This window comes from Eumetopias jubatus, unplaced genomic scaffold, assembly GCF_037043125.1.
Source record: "Eumetopias jubatus isolate StellerSeaLion01/CBP00866 unplaced genomic scaffold, mEumJub1_p1.0 scaffold_11, whole genome shotgun sequence".
Taxonomy (NCBI): domain Eukaryota; kingdom Metazoa; phylum Chordata; class Mammalia; order Carnivora; family Otariidae; genus Eumetopias; species Eumetopias jubatus.
In genome coordinates this window covers 79,797,549-79,818,508 of record NW_028274817.1, presented here as the reverse complement: position 1 = coordinate 79,818,508, position 20,960 = coordinate 79,797,549, and positions in this window count along the sequence as shown.

Genomic DNA, 20,960 nt, shown 5'->3' with positions numbered 1-20,960 from the left:
TTAAATAAAGCAATACTTATACATTTACAAAAATAAAATTGAATACAGTGAAAAGAAGCCAAAAATGAAGAATATATCTGTAAAATGTAAATGTAAAAACAGAAGTTAAAAAAAAGACTTAATAACAAAGAGTTGATAAAATAAGAAAGTAGCTGTAAAAGAAAAAGAGAAAAAAGAAAAAAGAAAAGGACAATTTTAAACTGAAAGATAAAAGAATCGTGAGAAAAAAACCTTGAATTCTATATAATATTTTCCCTTATCGCTGGAATTTTGTAGTTCTATGCTCTCCATAAACTTGATATTCTCCTGATGTTCCAGCTGATCTTCTGGGGGAGGGATGTGTTGCACTTATTCTCAGGTGTTTTGCCTGGGTGGGGTTGCATCAACCCTTGCCAGGGGGCTGGGTTCAGTGTAAGCTGCTTCGGGTTCCTCTATGTGGCTTTTGTTCCCTGAAGGCTTTCCCCACTACTTTAGAGGATGAAAATAAAAATGGTGGAGCCCTGATCTTCAACCATGGAGTTGAAAGATCATGGACCCCTCTCTTCAGTAAACCATCAAGGAAAAGCAGTCTTCACTTTTGTGTGCACTAAATTCTGCAGAGTCCTTTGGTGTGCACCCATGCTGATCCTCTTGGGGGAGTGAAAAGGGTCACTGCATGCCTGCCACTTGCAGGCTCCCCACACAGAGAGTGGTGGCCTGATCGTGCACACACTTGTGCTACCCCTCTCGGGGGGAAAGAGGAGGTTTGCTGAGTTTCTGCCCTTTGCAGAGCCCCCATGTGGAGAGTGGTCGTTTGATCCTGCCAGGGTTCATGGTTTATGGCAAACCTCACTGAGAGCCCACTCCCAGGCTCAATGACCACAGCAGGTTTCTCCCCTCCAATCCTTGGAACTCTGCTGGCTCAGGGACCCCCATTCTTTTTGTGACCCCAGGGATCCTGAGAACATACTGTCCCACCTAGGATTCTGCCGTGGTTCACCACCCCTATCAGGAAGGGACGTGTCTCCCTGGATCAGACTTCTAGAAGTTCCAATTTTATGCTCCAGGGGTATATCACTTTTCAGTAACTGGCTTACAGAGGCTCCCTCCCCCTGTCATTTACCTTCCAATATATCCCTTTAGATTCACATCTCCACACCTCCTACCTTGCAAATAGTGATCACTTTTCTATTTGTAGAATTGCAAAAATTATTTTCTTACATATCAAGTTGAATTCATAGGTATTAAGAATAAGATAGCTATCTAGCTAAATTCAAGGGAACAGATGAAATGAGGTCTTCTACTCTTCTGCCATGTTGCCTCCCTCCCTTTGGCTTTACATTTTTATTAGCAGAAAGTTTACTTGCAATGGATAAATCTATTTTGCAGAAAACAAAAAAAGAGATAAAGACTATACAAAAAATAACACTAGAGACCAATCTCTGATAAATATAAATGTACAATTCCTCAATAAATATTAGCAAACCAAATCCAACAAAACATTAAAAATTATTCACCATGATCAAGTGTGATTTATTGCTGGGATATAAAGGTGGTTCAATATTTGCAAATCAATCAATGTGATATTTCTCAACAAGAGAAATGATTAAAATCATGAAGATTTCATTCAGAAAATGTATTTGGCAATGTACAACATCTATTCCAGAAAAAAATACTCAATAAAGTAGGTTTGTAGGAAACATATCTCAACATAATAAAATCTATATGTAAAAACCCACAACTAACATCATATTCAATGGTTAAATAATTAGAGTTTTTCATGTAAGATCCAGAAGAATACAAGATGTCCATTCTCACCACTTTTATTCACTATATTACTTGAAGTCCTACCCAGAGTAATCACATAAGAAAAAGAAATAAAAGGCATCCAAATGTCTAAGGAAGAAATAAAACTGTCACTATTTACAAATGACGTGATACTATATAAAGAAAAATGGATAGACTCCAACACCAAAAAACTACTAGAACTTATATATGAATTTGAAATTCACAGTATACAAAATCAAAACACAGAAATTTATTGCATTTCTATACACTTATAATTAAGTAGAAGAAATACAAATTAAGAAAACAATCCCATTTATACCTGCACCAATAAGAATAAAATATCTATGAATACTTGACCAAGGAGTTAAGTATTGTACTCTGAAAACTATAAAAACATTGATGAAGCAAATTGAAGACAACAAAATCAAATGGAAAGATATTTTATCCTCATGGATTTGGAGACCAAATATTGATAAATGTCTATACTACCCAAAGCAATCTATGCATATAATGCAATACTTATCAAAATATCAATAGCATTTTTCACAGAACTACAAAAAACAATCCTAAAATTTGTATTGATTAATAGGAGACCCCAAATAACCAATGTAATCTTGAAAAAGAAGAAGAAAATTGGAGATGTTACAATCCCAGATATCAAGATAAACTACAAAGCTGTAATAATTAAAATAATACAGTAATGGGGCAATTTTTAAAATTTTTAAATTTCTGTATCCTTTATTTCTGCTGTAATCTTTATTATTTCTCTTCTCCTGCTTGATTTAGGCTTTATTTGGTGTTCTTTTCCCATCTCCCTTAGGTGCAAGGTTGTACATTTGAGACTTTTCTTCTTTCTTGACGAAGGCCTGTATTGCTATATACCTCCCTCCTAGTACTGCCTTTGCTGTATCCCAAAGGTTTTGAATTGCCGTGTTTTCATTTTCATTTGCTTCCATGTATGTTTTTTATTTCTTCTTTAATTTTCTTATTGAACAATTCATTCTTCAGTAGGATATTCTTTAACTTGTATGCATTTGTGCTCTTTCCAAATTTTTCTTCTGGTTGAATTCAAGTTTCATAGCACTGTGGTCTGAAAATGTGCATTGTATGATCTCAATTTTTTGTACCAGTTAAGACCCGATTTGTGAACCAGTATTGATATATTCTGGAGAATGTTCCATGTGCATTCGAGAAGAATCTGTATTTAGCTGCTTTAAGATGAAATGTTCTGAATGTATCTGTTAAATCCCTCTGGTCCGGTGTGTCATAAAATATCCTTGTTTCTTCAGGAGGGAGTAAGATGGCAGAGGAATAGAGGACCCTATTTCAACCAGTCCTCTGAACTGAGCTGGATATCTACCAGACCACTCCGAACATTCACAAAATCAGCCTGAGATGTAAGAAGATATATCTGAAGCTAAACAAACAGAATAGCCCTGGCAGTTGGTCTCGAGGTATGAAGCAAGGAGCCGTAATTCTGCGGGCAGATATTGGAAGATAAATGGAAGCAGGAGGGAGCCTCTGAGATCCTGCATGGCTGGATCATGAAAGTCTCCTGCCCTGGGGCCCGGGCACAGACTCACAGACCAGAAGCGGCAAGGAAGGGACTTTAGGGCAGCCCCCCAGACTGAAACCTGGAGCTATGGGGGCGCATGTGCAAACTGGGGCAGCTGGCACTTTTAGAAAAACATAGGGCAGAGATTTGCATGGGCCTGGGTGCAAGTGATAGGAGTGCTGCTGTGGGGTGCACAACCCAGGACGCTGTGGTTTTAGCAGCACAGACAGAAATGAAGACAGTGTGGCCTGGAGACCTCACTGAAGTACAGACTGCGATCTCTCTGTTATGAGGCAGAGGTTTGGAAATGGTCACTTCTGCTTTGACTCTCAGAAGAGACACTGAAAGCCACCAGGGAAAGCCACCAGAGAACAAAAGCCACAAAAAAATCAGTTTTCACTGAGCCCATCCCACCTCACAGAGAGCAGGGCAACACTGCCCAAACAGGGTTACCTGAGTAACAGCACAGCAGGCCCTCGCACAGAAGACAGGCTGGAAGAACAAGAGGGTGACAACCCCAAGGTCTCATATATTTCATACATCTTGCTTGGGTTGTGGTCAATAATTTGGACTCTGTACATTCCCTCAAACACCCCTCAACACAATAACTAAGAGGATGACCCCCAAAATAAGAAAGACTCAGAGACTGTGACTTCTGCCAGAGCACTGATGGATATACATATAAACAGGATTTCGGAAATAGAATTCAGGGTAACAGTTACAAAGACAATAGCTAGGATGGTGAAAACGATTAATGGCAACATATACCATCTAAGGGCAGAAATGAGAACTGATCTGGCAGAACTTAAAAATGTTATCAATGAGATCCAATTTCATATAGATATGATAACAGCTTGGGTAAACTAGGCAGAAGAACGAATTAGTGATCTAGAAGACAAACTGATAGAAAAGAAGGAACAGGAGGAGGCCAGGAACAGCTTAAAATACATGAAAACAGAGTTAGAGAAATAAGTGACACCATGAAACATTCCAACACCAGAATTATTGGAGTCCCTGAGGGGTGGAGAAAGAGAGAGCACTAGAAGGTATATTTGAGCAAATCGTAACTGAGAACTTCCCTAATCTGGGAAATGAAACAAATATTCGGGTCCTAGAAGCAGAGAGGAGTCCTCCCAAGACCAGGGAGAACAGACCAATGCCCTGGCATGTAATAGTAAAACTCACAAATCTCAGAACCAAGTAAACCATCTTAAAGGCAGGTAGGGAGAAGATATTCCTTACATACAGAGAGAGGAACATCAGAATAATGTCAGACCTATCCACAGAGACCTGGCAAGCCAGAAAGGCCTGGCAGACATATTCAGGGTACTAAATGAGAAGAACATGCAGCCAAGAATACTTTATCCAGCAAGGTTGTCATTCAGATTGAATGAGAGATACAGAGCTTCCATTACCCACAGAAATTGAAAGAATATGTGACCACTAAGCCAGCGCTGCAAGAAATATTAAGGGGGGTTCTATAAAAGGAGAAAGACCCCAAGAGTGATATGGAACAGAAATTTACAGACATAATCTATAGAAACAAGGACTTCACAGGCAACATGGTGAAAATAAAATCAAATCTTTCAATAATCACTCTCAACATGAATGGCCTAAATGCTCCAATGAAATGGAACAAGGTTGCAGATTGGATGAAAAGACAGAACCCATCCATATGCTGTCTAAAAGAGATTCATTCTGAACCTAAAGATACATCCAGACTAAAAGTGAGGGCATGGAGAACCATTTTTCATGCCAACGGACCTCAAAAGAAAGATGGGGTAGCAATTCTCATACCAGACAAATTAGATTTCAAGTAAAGACTGTCGTTAGAGATACAGAAGGGCACGATATCATTCTTAAATGTCTATCCAACAAGAACATCTAACAATTGTAAATATCTATGCCCCCAACATGGAAGCAGTCAACTACATATCCCAACTGTTAAATAAATAAAGAAACATATTGATAATAATACGTTAATAGTAGGAGACCTCAACACTGCCCTCTCAGCAATAGGCAGATCATCTAAGCAGGAAATCAACAAACAACCAAGATCTTTTAATGACACATGGGACCAGATGGACCTCATAGATATATACAGAACATCCCACCCTAAAACAACACAATACTCATTTTTCTTGAGCACACATGGAACTTTCGCCAGAATAGAAGACATACTTGGTCACAAATAAGGTTTCAAACAATACCAGAAGATTGAGATTATTCCCTGCATATTCTCAGACAACAATGCTTTGAAACTGGAACTCTATCACAAGAAAAAGTTTGTAAGAAATTCAAATTTTTGAAGCTAAAGACCATCCTACTCAAGAATGTTTGGGTCAACCAGGAAACCAAAGAAGAACTTAAACAATTCATGGAAAACAATGAGAATGAAAACACATCGGTCCAAAACTTATGGGATACTGCAAACAGGGTCCTAAGGGGAAAATACATAGACATCCAAGCTTCTCTCAAAAAATTAGAAAAGTCACAAATACACAAACTATCTTTACACCTTAAAGAACTGGAGAATGATCAACAAATTAAGCATAATTCACACACGAGAAGGAAATAATTAACATTACAGCAGAGATCAATGACTTAGAAACCAGCGATACAGTCGACCACATCAATGAAACTAGAAGCTTGTTCTTTGAAAGAATTAATAAGATCAATAAACCACTGGCCAGACTTATTCAAAAGAAAGGAGAAAGGAACCAAATTAATAAAATTATGAATGAAAAGGGAGAGATCACGACTAACATTAAGGAAATAGAAACAGTTATCAGAAATTATTATCAACAACTCTACGCCAATAAATTAAACAACTTGGAAGAAATGGATGCCTTCCTGGAAACCTATAAGCTCCCAAGACTGAAACGGGAAGAAATTGACAACCTGAGTAGACCAATAACCAGTAAGGAGATGAAGCAGTGATCAAAACTCTCCCAAAAAACAAAGAGGCCAGGGCTTGATGGATTCCCTGGGGAATTCTACCAAACATTCAAAGAAGAAATAATACCTATTCTCCTGAAGCTGTTTCAAAAAAGAGAAACATAAGGAAAGCTTCCAGACTCATTCTGTGAGGCCAGAATAACCTTAATAACAAAACCAAACAAACACCCCATCAAAAAGGAGAATTCCAAACCAATATCCCTGATGAATATGGACGCCAAAATTCTCAACAAAATCCTAGCTAATAAGATCAAACAGTACATTAAAAGGATCATCCACCAAGACCAAGTGGGATTTATTCCTGGGATGCAGCAGTGGTTCAACATTCGCAAATAAATCAATGTGATAGAACACATTAATAACAGGAGAGAAAACCATATGATCCTCTCAATTGATGCAGGAAGTCCATTTGACAAAATACAACATCTTTTCCTGAATAAAACTCTTCAGAGTACAGGGATTGAGGGAACATTCCTCAAGTTCATGAAATCACTCTATGAAAAAACCACAGTGAATATCATCCTCAATGGGGAAAAGCTGAGAGCCTTTCCCTTAAGATCAGGAACATAAGGATGCCCACTCTCACCACTGTTGTTCAGCGTAGTACTAGAATTCCTAACAACAGCAATCAGACAACAAATAGAAATAAATGTATTCAAATTGACAAAGAAGAAGTCAACCTCTCTCTTTTTGCAGATGACATGACACTTTATGTGGAAAACCCTAATGACTCCACTCCTAAATTACTAGAACTCATACAGCAATTCAGTAATGTGGCAGGATACAAAATCAATGCACAGAAACCAGCTGCTTCCCTATACACTAACAATGAAACTGTAGAAAGAGAAGTTAGAGAAACGATTCCATTTACAATAGCACCAAAAACCATAAGATACCTTGGAATAAACCTAACCAATGAGGTAAAGGATCTATACTCCAGGAACTACAGAACACTCATGAAAGAAATTGAAGAAGACATCAAAAGATGGAAAATCATTCCATGCTCATGGATTGGAAGAATAAACATTGTTAAAATGTCTATGCTACCCAGAGGAATCTATACCTTCAGTGCCATCCTGATCAAAATTCCAATGACATTTTTCAAAGTGCTGGAACAAACAATCCTAAAATTTGTATGGAATCAGAAAAGATCCCAAATCGCCAAGAAAATGTTGAAAAAGAAAAACAAAGCTGGGGCATCACGTTGCCTGATTTCAAGCTATATTACAAAGCTATGATGGGACAAAAACTACATGGTATTGGCACAAAAACAGACACATAGACCAATGGAATACAAAGATAGCCCAGATATGAACCTGCAACTCTTTGTCAAATAATCTTTGACAAAGCAGGAAAAAATATGTATTGGAAAAAGAAAGTCTCTTCAATAAATGGGGCTGGGAAAATTGGATAGCTATATACAGAAGAATGAAATTCAACCATTCATTTACACTATAAAGATAAACACAAAATAGATGAAATTTTCTATATTTCTTAAAGACTATTTTTATTTTAGTGATAGAGAGTATTACTGGTAGGGGCAGAGGGAGAGGGATAGAGAATCTGAAGCAGAATTTGTGTTGAGAGTGGAGACTAATGTGGGGCTTGATATCACGACATTGAGATCATGACCTGACCTGAAACCTAGAGTAAGGTGGTTAACTGACTGCACCACCCAGGTGCCCCAGAAAACTAAAACATATTGATGAAAGAAATACTAATGACATAAATGGAAATATATCCTATGCCCATTGTTTGGAAGAGCCAGTATTGTTAAAATGTCTACACTACCCAAAGTAATCTACAGATTCAATGTGATTCCTATCAAAATACCAATAGTATTTTTTACAGAAATAAAACAATAAAAAATCCTAAAATCAGTTGGAACCACAGAAGAACCTAAACTGATAAATCTTAAGGAAGAACAAACCTGGAGGAATCACAACCCCAGATTTTAAACTACCCCACAAAGCTATACTAATCCAAACATAATGGTAGTAGCACAAAAATGCACACAAAGATCAATAGAATAGAATGGAGACCCCAGAAATTACTGACACATATATGGTCAATTAATCTATGACAAGGAAGACAAAAATATACAATAGGAAAAGAATGTCTTTTCAATGAATGGTGCTGGAAAACTGGACAGCTACATGCAAAGAATGAAACTAGACCACTTTTTTACACCATACACAAAAATAAAACTTAAAATGGATTAAAGACCTAAATGTGAAACCTGAAACAATAAAAACCACAAGAGTGCATAGCCAGTAATCTTTTGGACATAAATCTTAACAATATTTTCTTGACACCTGTGCCCAGGCAAGGAAAACAAAAACATAAGCAAACAACTGGGAATACATCAAACTAAAAAAAAAAAAAAAAAAAAGAGGTTTTTTTGTAGCAAGGAGAACCTTCAGCAAAACAAAAAGACAACCTACTAAATGGGATAAGATATTTGCAAATTATATATGAAATAGGTATTAATACCCCAAATATACCAGAAACTCATACAACCCAACACTAAAAAAAAGGAATCCACTTAAAATGGGCAGAAAAGATTCTGGGGGAAGGTGGTAGAGTAGGAGGAACCTGAGTTCACCACCATCCCATGTTTACAACTAGATATCATCCACATCCATGTAAATAAACCAGAGTCTTATCTAAATACTGGCAAAACAAACTCCACAACTAAATATAAAGAAGCTGCATCTGAAAGGTTAGGGAGGTCAGAAAGGCAGAGGGAGCCTTCCCAAAGTAAGGAGGGAGAGGCACAGCTGAGAGGGAAGAGAAATAGGATCTCATGTTATAGATCTCACACTCTGAAGGCTAAAGTCCGTAACATTTAGCTTTAAAAACCAGAGAGGAGGAATTCCATGAGTTTGTATAAACAGTGGAACTTGAAACCTAGAACTTTAAAAGTCAGCTAGTAGCACATGGGAGTGCCTGGAGGACAAGTGATAGCTAGGTCGCCATAGGTAACAGTGTGTACAGAAAGGCAACATAAGGAGGAGAAGCAAGATGGCAGAGGAGTAGTAGACCTAAATTTTTTCTGGTCCTATGAATTCAGCTAGATAGGTATCAAACCATTCTGAACACCTACGAACTCAACAGGAGATAGAAGAAAAGAATAGCAGCAAACCTCTGAATAGAAAAGCAACCACTTTATGGAAGTTTCGGGTCTCTTCTGATTTGTTTAGTGTATATTTTCATGGGGTTGTTGTACCCCAGTAAGCATTTCATACTCTCATTCATCTATTCGCCTCTGGACAAATGACAAGATGGAAAAAAATCACCTCAAAAAAAAAAAAAAGAACAAGACGCAGTACAGACTGCCAGGGACCTAATCAATCTGGACATTAGTAAAATGTCAGAACTAGAGTGCAGAATGAAAATTATAATGATACTAGATGGGCTTGAAAAAAGCATGGAAGGTACTAGAGAAACCCTTAGTGGAGAAATAAAAGAACTAAAATCTAACCAAGTCGAAATCAAAAAGGCTATTAATGAGGTGCAATCAAAAATGGAGGCTCTAACTGCTAGGATAAATGAAGCAGAAGAAAGAATTAGTGATACAGAATACCTAATGATGGAGAATAAAGAAGCTGAGAAAAAGAGATAAACAGCTACTGGATCACGACGGCAGAATTCGAGACAAAAGTGATACCATAGGATGAAACAATATTAGAATAATTGGGATCCCAGAGGAAGAGAGAAAGAGAGGGGCAGCAGGTATATTGGAGCAAATTATAGCAGAGAACTTCCCTAATTTGGGGAAGGAAACAGGCATCAAAATCCAGGAGGCACAGAGAACACCCCGCAAAATAAAAAATAAAATAAGTCAACACCCCGACATCTAATAGTAAAACTTACAAGTCTCAGAGACAAAGAGAAAATCCTGAAAGCAGCTCGGGACAAGAGGTCTGTAACCTACTATGGTAGAAACATTAGATTGGCAGCAGACCTATCCACAGAGACCTGGCAGGCCAGAAAGGACAGGCATGATATATTCAGAGCACTAAACAAGAAAAATATGCAGCCAAGAATACTATGTCCGGCTAGGCTTTCACTGAAAAAAGAAGGAGTGATAAAAAGCTTCCAGGTCAAACAAAAATTAAAAGAATTTGCAAACATGAAACTAGCCCTACAAGAAGTATTGAAAGGGGTCCTTTAAGCAAAGAGAGAGCCTTAAAGTAATATAAACCAGAAAGAAATAGAGACAATATACAGTAACAGTTACTTTACAAGCAATACAATGGCACTAAATTCATATCTTTCAATAGTTACCTTGAATGTAAATGGGCTAAATGCCCCAATCAAAAGACACAGGCTATTAGATTGGATGAAAAAAAAAAAGACCATAGAAATACTGCCTGCAAAAGACTCATTTTAGAACCAAAGACACTTCCAGATTGAAAGTGAGGGGGTGGAATAGTATTTACGATGCTAATGGACATCAAAAGAAAGCTGGGGTGGCAATCCTTTTATCAGAAAAATTGGATTTTAAACCAAAGACTATAATAAGACATGAGGAAGGACACTATATCCTACTGAAAGAGTCTATCCAACAAAAAGATCTAACACTTGTAAATATCTATGCCCGTAACATGGGAACAGCCAGTTATATAAATCAATTAATAACAAAATCAAAGAAACACATGAACAACAATACAATAATATTAGGGAACTTTCACACCCACCTCACTGAAATGGAGAGATCATCTAAGCAAAAGATCAACAAGGAAATAAAGGCTTTAAATGACACACTGGACCAAATGGACTTCACAAATATATTCAGAACATTCCATCCCAAAGCAACAGAATACACATTCTTCTCTAGTGCCCATGGAACATTCTCCACAATAGATCACGTCCTGGGTCGCAAATCAGTTATCAACTGGTACCAAAAGATTGGGATCATTGCCTGCATATTTTTGGAACAAAATGCTTTGAAACTAGAGCTCAATCACAAGACGAAAGTCGGAAAGAACTCAAATACATGGAGGCTAAAGAACATCCTACTAAAGAGTGAATGGGCCAACCAGGAAATTAAAAAGAATTAAAAAATTCATGGAAACCAATGAAAATGAAAACACAACTGTTCAAAATCTTTGGGATGCAGCAAACGCAGTCATTAGAGGAAAGTATATAGCAATACAAGCCTTTCTCAAGAAACAAGAAAGGTCTCAAATACACAACCTAACCCTACACCTAAAAGAGCTGGAGAAAGAACAGCAAATAAAGCCTAAGCCCAGCAGGAGAAGAGAAATAATAAAGATCAGAGCAGAAATCAAAGAAATAGAATCCAAAAGAACAGTAGAACAGATCAACGAGACTAGGAGCTGGTTCATTGAAAGAATTAATAAGATTGATAAACCCCTGGCCAGACTTATCAAAAAGAAAAGAGAAATGACCCAAATAAATAAAATCATAAATGAAAGAGGAGAGATCACAAACAACTCCAAAGAAATACAAACAATTATAAGAACATATTATGAGCAACTCTATGCCAGCAAATTAGATAATCTAGAAGAAATGGATGCATTCCTAGAGATGTATAACCTACCAAAACTGAACCAGGAAGAAATAGAAAACCTGAACAGACCCATAACAACTAAGGAAATTAAAGCAGTCATCAAAAATCTCCCAACAAACAAAAGCCCAGTGCCAGATGGCTTCCCAGGGGAATTTTACCAAACATTTAAAGAAGAATTAAAACCTATTCTTCTGAAACTGTTCCAAAAATTAGAAATGGGAGGAAAACTTCCAAATCCAATATATGAGGCCAGCATTATCTTGATCCCAAAATCAAAGGACCCATCAAAAAGGAGAATTAGAGACCAACATCCCTGATGAACATGGATGGAAAAATTCTCACCAAAATACTCGTCAATAGGATCGAACAGTACATTAAAAGGATTATTCACCACGACCAAGTGGGATTTATTCCTGGGCTGAAAGGTTGGTTCAACATCCACATATCAATCAATGTGATACAATATATTAATAAAAGAAAGAACAAGAACCATACGATCCTCTCAATAGATGCAGAAAAAACATTTGACAAAGTACAGCATCCTTTCTTGATTAAAACTCTTCAGAGTGTAGGGATAGAGGATACATACCTCAATATCATAAAAGCCATCTATGAAAAACACACAGTGAATATGATTCTCAATGCGGAAAAACTGAGAGCTTTCCCCCTAAGTTCATGAGCAGGGCAGGCGTGTCCACTATCACCACTGCTATTCAACATAGTACTAGAAGTCCTAGACACTGCAATCAGAAATCAAAAAGAAATAAAAGGCATCCGAATTGGCAAAGAAGAAGACAAAATCTCACTCTCGTGGATTGGAAGAACAAATATTGTGAAAATATTGTGACAATGTCAATGCTACCTAGAGCAATCTACACATTTAATGCAATCCCTATCAAAATACGATCATTTCTCCCAGAGCTGGAACAAACAATCCTAAAATTTGTATGGAACCAGAAAAGAGCCTGAATAGCCAGAGGAATGTTGCAAAAGAAAAGCAAGGCTGGTGGCATCACAATTCTGGACTTCAAGCTCTATTACAAAGCTGTAATCATCAAGACCGTGAGGTACTGGCACAAAAACAGACACTTAGATCAATGGAACAGAATAGAGATCCCAGAAATGGACCCTCAACTCTATGGTCAACTCGTCTTTGACAAAGCAGGAAAGAATGTCCAGTGGAAAAAAGACAGTCTCTTCAAGAAATGGTGTTGGGAAAATTGGATAGCCATATGCAGAAGAATGAAACTGGACCATTTCCTTACACCACACACAAAAATAGTCTCAAAATGGATGAAAGACCTCAATGTGAGACAGGAATCTATCAAAATCCTTCAGGAGAACACAGGCAACAAACTCTTCGATCTCAGCGACAGCAACTTCTTCCTAGAAACATCACCAAAGGCAAGGGAAGCAAGGGTAAAAATGAACTATTGGGACTTCATCAAGATAAAAAGCTTTTGCACAGCAAAGGAAACAGTCAACCAAACCAAAAAACACCCGATAGAATGGGCAAAGAAATTTTCAAATGACATATCAGATAAAGGCTAGTATCCAAATTCTATAAAGAACTTACCAAACTCAACACCCAAAGAACAAATAATCCAATCAAGAAATGGGCAGAAGACATGAAAAGACATTTCTGCAAAGAAGACATCCAAATGGCCAACATACACATGAAAAAGTGCTCAACATTGCTCAGCATCAGGGAAATCCAAATCAAAACCTCAATGAGATACCACCTCACACCAGTCAGAATGGCTAAAATTAACAAGTCAGGAAATGACAGATGTTGGCAGGGATGCGGAGAAAGGGAACCCCTCCTACACTGTTGGTGGGAATGCAAGCTGGTGCAGCCACTCTGGAAAACAGTATGGAGGTTCCTCAAAAAGTTGAAAATAGAGCTACCCTACAACCCAGCAATAGCACTACTGGGTATTTATCCCAAAAGTACAAATGTAGTGATCCAAAGGGGTTCATGCACCCCAATGTTTATAACAGTAATGTCCACAATAACCAAACTTGCAAAGAGCCAAGATGTCCATCAACAAATGAGTGGATAAAGAAGAGGTGGTACACACACACACACACACACACACACACACACACACACACACACACCGGAATATTATGCAGCCATCAAAAAAAAAAAACCCAAATCTTGCTATTTGCAATGATATGGATGGAACTAGAGGGTATTATGCTAAGTGAAAAAGTCAATCAAAGAAAGACAAGTGTCATATGATCTCACTGATATGAGGAATTCTTAATCTCAGGACACAAACTGTGGGTTGCTAGACTGGTCAGGGCTAGGAGCGATGGGATGGCTGGATGATGGACACTGGAGAGGGTATGTACTATGGTGAACGCTGTGAACCATGTAAGGCTGATGAATCACAGACCTGTACCTCTGAAACAAATAATGCATTATATGTTTAAAAATAATAATAAGAAGATAGTAGGAAGGGAAAAATGAAGGGGGCGAAATCGGAGAGAGAGACAAACCATGAGATACTATGGAGTCTGAGAAACAAACTGAGGGTTTTAGAGGGGAGGGGGTGGGAGGATGGGTTAGTCCAGTGATGGGTATTAAGGAGGGCATGTATTGAATGGAGCACTTGGTGTTATACGCAAACAATGAATCATGGAACACTGCATCAAAAACTAATGATGTAACGTATAGTGAGTAACATAACATAATAAAATAAAATTGAGGTAAAAAAGAAAGAAAGGCAACATAAAAATGCCTATTAAACAACAACGAAGGGCAATAAGGAGACAGATTTTTTTAATGCCAGTGTCTGAGGGCATGGGAGACTTTTCTTAAAATGAGAGAATTGGCAGGCACTATTATCCCCCCACCCCCAGCATAAACAGAAATACCTGTGGGAGGCAGGGCTGCACAGACACTGGCTGCTTGACCTGCTAGCATTGGCCCATGCCCATGATTCCCACTGAGATCTTGCTCACACCACACTAGCTAGCCTGGGTTCAGGGCAAAAGTTTTTAAAGACACATGCACCACCTGCCCAAATGCTGGGCACATAGCTATCACAATGCACCACATGCAGCTGCCAAGCTGTGCCCAACCACATATTCCAGCCACCATTGCACATAGGGCCTATCTGTACATATCTATCACCATGTGCCTATCCCAGCTTCACAACCCTAGGCTTCCTGGCACACAGTCTTAGCTGTTGCAGCATGTGGGGGAGCCAGCATAGGATGAGTGACTCAGTGCAAATTTTGCTAACATGGCCAATTCACTCCCAATTTCCCAGGTGAGCATACCCCCTCAAGCTGACATGCCTGGGTCCCACTGACACCACTAGAAAAAGCACAGCCCACAACAGACAGAGAATCAGTGCAGATGACTGCAGTGAAAGGAAAGCAATTCAGACACAACTGTAGGGCATAAGCAACATGCATAGGATACTGTCCTAAAGTTCCAAGTTCCGGTGAAATGGGGACACTGAACTCCAGGGCACTCAAGGACCTCTTCTTCTTCATAAAGTCACTACTTTCAAGTGCAGAAGACATAGCTGACTTTCTTAACAAACAGAGACAGATACAGAAAGGCAGACAAAATGAGGAAACAGAGAAATTTATCTTAAATGAAAGAATAAGACAAGGCCATGGCAATAGATATAAGCACAACTTATAAGTATTAATCATGATAGAGAATTTAAAACAATGATCATAAGGACACTCATTGGACTTGTGAAGACAGTGGAATAGCATTAACATAGAAATAAGGAATAACATAGCAGAGATGAAGGGGTTAATAAAAGAAATGAAAAACACACTTGATGGATAACAGCAGGATAGAAGAAGCAGAGGAACAAATTACTGACCTTGAAGACCAAGTAATGGAAAGGAATCAAGATGAACAAAAGAGAGAAAAAGAGAATTATGGAACATGAGAATAGACTTAGGGACCTCAGTGACTAACATTAAAATTAGAGGAGTCTTTGAAGAAGAGAGAGAAAAAGCGGCAGAAAATTTATTGAAGGAAAAATGGCTGAAAACTTCCTTAATCCTGGGAAGAAAAGAGATATCCAGATCCAGGAACCACAGAGAACCCCCATCAAAATCGACAAAAGAAGACTCACACCAGACATATTGTAAATAAAATGGCACAATATGGTGATAAAGAAAAAAGATTAAAAAGCAACCAGACAAAAGAAGACAGTAACACACAAGAGAAAACCCATAAGGCTAGGAAGATATTTTTCAACAAATATTTTGAAAGACAGAATGAAATGGCATGATATATTCAAAGTGCTGAATGGGAAAAATCTGTAGCTAGGAATAATCTATCCAGAAAGGCTATCATTCAGAATACAAGGACACAGAGGTGGGGGGCAAGATGGCAGAGGAGTAGAGGACTTTGTTTCAAAAGGTCCCCAGAATTTAGCTGGATATCTAGTAAACCATTCTGAACACCCACAAAATCAGTCTGAGATGTAACAATATATACCTGGACCTCTACAAGCAGAAAAACACCACCTGTCATGAGGTACGAAGGGTGGAGTCTTGATTTTGTGGGCAGATTATCAGAGGATAAGCAGAAGGGGGAGGGAGCTGCCATAAGCTGGCCCCTGGAAAGTGATATAACACTGGAACACAAAAGCATCCCGCGCCGGAGGACCAGGGGGAAACTTTCAAAGCAATAGTGGCTGGGAGGGGCTTTAGAGCAGCTCTCAAACAGGATCCAGGAGCTGCGGGGATACATGCGAGAACCTGAGACGACTCACGGTTTTAGATGCACAAGGGACAGAGACAAGCCTGGACTCCTGGATCGACCACTGAAAAGGTCGCTTTGTGCATGCACTGATCTTGGGAGGCTGCGGTTTTCAATAGCACTTACAGAAATGGAGACTGTGTGATCTGGAGGGTTCTCTAGAGAGAAGAGGAGACTGATTTCTCTGCCCTGGGACAGAGGTCTGGGTGAGGCCATTTTTAGCTCTGACCCTTAGAAAAAGTGCGGAAGGCCACCAGAGAACAAAACCTCAAAAAAAGTTTTCACACAGCCCAGCCCCCTGACAGGGGCAGAGGAACTCTGCACAAGCAGGGTTGCCTGGGAAACAGTGCTGCAGGCCCCTACCTCAGAAGACAAGCTGGAAGAACAAGAGGATAACAACCCTAAGATCCCCATAAAATGGGTGCATCTTACCTGGATCATGGTTGATATTTTGGGCTTTGTACATTCCTTCAACTACCCCTCAACAGAATGAATAGGAGGAGGAACTCCCAACAAAATAGAACCAGAGACAATGGCCTCCGCCACAGACTTAATGGATATGGATATAAGCAAGATGTCAGAGAAAGACTTCAGGGTAGCAATTATGAAGTCAATATCTAGGCTTGAGAAATGTATTAGTGACAATATAGAATCTCTAAGGGCAGAAATGAGAGCTAATAAGGCCAAACTTAAAAATGCTATGAATGAGATGCAGTCTGAACTGGATACTCCAACAGCTAGGGTAAATGAGGCAGAAGAATGAATTAGTGATCTAGAAGACAACCTGATAGGAAGGAAGAAAGCCAAGGAGGCCTGGGATAAACAGCTAGAAGCCCATGAGAACAGACTTAGATCAATGATGCCATGAAATGTTCTAATGTCAGAATTATTGGGATCCCTGAGGGGGTGGAGAAAGAGAGAGAACTAGAAGGTATATTTGAGAAAATTGTAGCTGAGAACTCCCCAGTCTGGGGAATGAAACAAGCATTCATGTCCTAGAGGCACAGAGGACCCCTCCCAAGATCAAGGAGAACAGACCAATGCCCTGGCATGTAATAGTAAAACTCGCAAATCTCAGAACCAAGGAAACCATCTTAAGGGCACTTAGGGGGAAGAGATTTTTTTATGTGCAGAGGGAGGAACAACAGAATAACATCAGACCTATCCCAGAGACCTGGCAAGACAGGGCTGGCAAGACATACTCAGAGTACTAAATGAGAAGAACATACAGCCAAGAATACTTTATCTGGCAAGGCTGTCATTCAGAATGGCTGGAGAGATAAAGAGCTTCCAGGATCAGAAGAAACTGAAAGAATATGTCACCACCAAGCCAACCCTGCAAGAAATACTAAGGGGGGGTTCTATAAAAGAAGCAAGACTCCAAGAGTAATAATGACCAGATATTAACAGAAATAATCTTGAGAAACAGGGACTTCACAGGCAACATGATGGCAATAAAATCATATCTTTCAATAGTTACTCTCAATGTGAACAGCATAAATGCTACCATAAAACCGCACAGGGTTGCAGATTGGATAAAAAGACAGGATCCATGCATAGGATGTCTACAAGAGACCCATTTTGAACCTAAAGGCACCTCCAGACTGAAAATGAGGGGATGGAGAACAATTTTTCATGCCAACAGACATCAAAAGAAAGCTGGGGTAACAATTCTCATATCAAACAAATTAGATTTTAAACCAAGGACTGTATTAAGAGATGCAGAGGGACACTGTATCATACTTAAAGGGTCTATCCAACAAGAAAATTTAACAATTGTAAATATCTATGCCCCCAACATGGGAGCAGCCAACTACATAAGCCAGCTGTTAACCAAAATAAAGAATCATATCAACAATAACAGATTAATAGTAGGAGACCTCAACACTGCCCTCTCAGAAATGGACAGATCATCTAAGCCGAAAATCAACAAGAAACAAGAGCTTTGAATGACACATTGGACCAGATATATACAGAACATTCCACCCTAAAACAACAGAATACTCATTCTTCTGGAATACACACAGAACTTTCTCCAGAATAGACCACATATTGGGTCACAAATCAGGTCCCAGCCAATACCAGAAGATTGAGATTATTCCCTGCATGTTATCAGACCACAATGCCTTGAAACTGGAACTCAATCACAAGAAAAAATTTGGAAGGAATTCAAACACTTGGAAGTTAAAGAGCATCCTGCTAAAGAATGATGTGTTATAAAATGTATACTTAATATGTGAGGAGCAAAGGGTAAAGAAAGGGTTCAAAATTAAACAACCATCAAGTTAATATAGACTGCTATATGCAAGTAGGTTATATACAAAAATAATGGTAATAATACCTCAAAAGCCACAAATAAAAAGTAACCCCACATATATCACTAAAGAAAATAAGGAAAACATGAAAGAGAAAGATAAGAAAAAAATCAGATAACATCTTCAGAAACAACAAAACAAATAATAAAATGACAATAAATACCTATCTATCAGCAATTACTTTGAGTGTAAATGGACTAAATGCTCCAGTCAGAGGTCATAGGGTGACAATGGATAAAAAAAAAAGACCCATCTATATGATGCCAATAAGAGACTCATTTTAGACCTAAATTCACCTGCAGATTGAAAGGGAGAGGATGGAGGAACATCTATCATATGCATGGAGGTTAAAAGAAAGCCCTAATAGCAATATTTATATAGAAAAAATATACTTTAAAACAAAAACTGTAACAAGAGATGAAGAAGTGTACTGTACCATAATAAATGGGACAATCCAATAAGAAGATATAACAATAGTAAATATTTATACACATAATACAGGAGCACCCAAATACATAAAACCATTAATAACAAATATAAAGGAACCAATTGATAATAATACAACACAGTAGGGGATTTTAACACCCCACTTACATCAATGGACAGATCATCTAAACAGAAAATCAACAAGTAAACAATAGATTTGAATGGCACACTGGACCAAATGGATTTAACAGATATACTCATGATATTCCACCCTAAAACAAGAGAATATATATTCTTTTCAAGTGCACATGGAACATTCTCCAGAATAGGTCACATATTAGCCCACAAAACAAGCATCACCAAATTCAAGAAAATCAGTCATACCATGCAACGTTTCTGACCACACTATGAAACTAGATGTAAACCATAAGATAAAATCTGGAAAGACAACAAATACATGGAGATTAAACAGCATGCTACTAAACAATGAAGGAGTCAATGAGGAAATAAGTGAAGAAATAAAAAAGTACAAGGAACCAAATTAAAATGAAAACACAATGGTCCAAACATTTGGGATGCAGCTGAAGCTGTTCTAAGAAAGAATTTTACAGCAATACAGACCTACCTCAAGAAGCAAGAACAATTTCAAGTAAACAACCTAACCTCACACCTAGAGTAACTGGGAAATGAACAAAAAACAACATTTAAACCAGCAGAAAGAAGAAATAATAGAGATTAGAACAGAAATAAGTGGTATATAAACTTAAAAAATTGAAAATAATCAATGAAACAAGGGGCTGGTTCTTTGAAAAAAATCAATAAAACTGATAAACCTATAGCCAGATTATCCAAAAAAGATAAAAAAAGAAAGAAAGAACTCATATAAATAAAATTGCAAATGAGAGAGGAGAAATAACAACCAAAATGATAGAAATACAAACAAGTATAAGAAAACATAGTGAAAAACTATATGCCAACAAATTGGACAACCTAGAAGAAATGGATAAATTCCCAGAAACACATAAACTACCAACACTGAAAAAGGAAAAAATATGGAAAATTGGAACAGATTGATAATCAGCAATGAAATTGTATCAATAATCAAAAAACTTACAACAAACAAAAGTCCAGGAACACATGATTTCACAGGAAAATTCTACCAAACATTTAAACAAGAGTTAATACCTATTATTCTGAACATATTTTTTAAAAAATTAAAAAAGAGGCAGAATTTCCAAATTCATTCTATGAGGACAGCATTACCCTGATACAAAAACCATATAAAGACATCATTAAAGGAAAACTACAGACTAATATCTCTGATGAACATAGATGCAAAATCATCAACAAAATACTAGAAAATGAAATCCAACAATACATTTAAAAAAGCATTCACCACAATAAAATGGGACTTCCTCCTGCGTTGCAATGGGGCTCAAAATTCACAAATCAACTAACATGATACATCACATCAATGAGAAAGGATAAAAACCATATGATCATTTCAATAGATTCAGAAAAATCATTGACAAACTACAACATCCAGTTACGATAAAAAAAAAAAACACACAACAAAATAGGTTTAAAGAGAACATACTTCAACATAATAAAGGCCTTACATGAAAAATTCACAACTAACATGATACTTAATGGGGA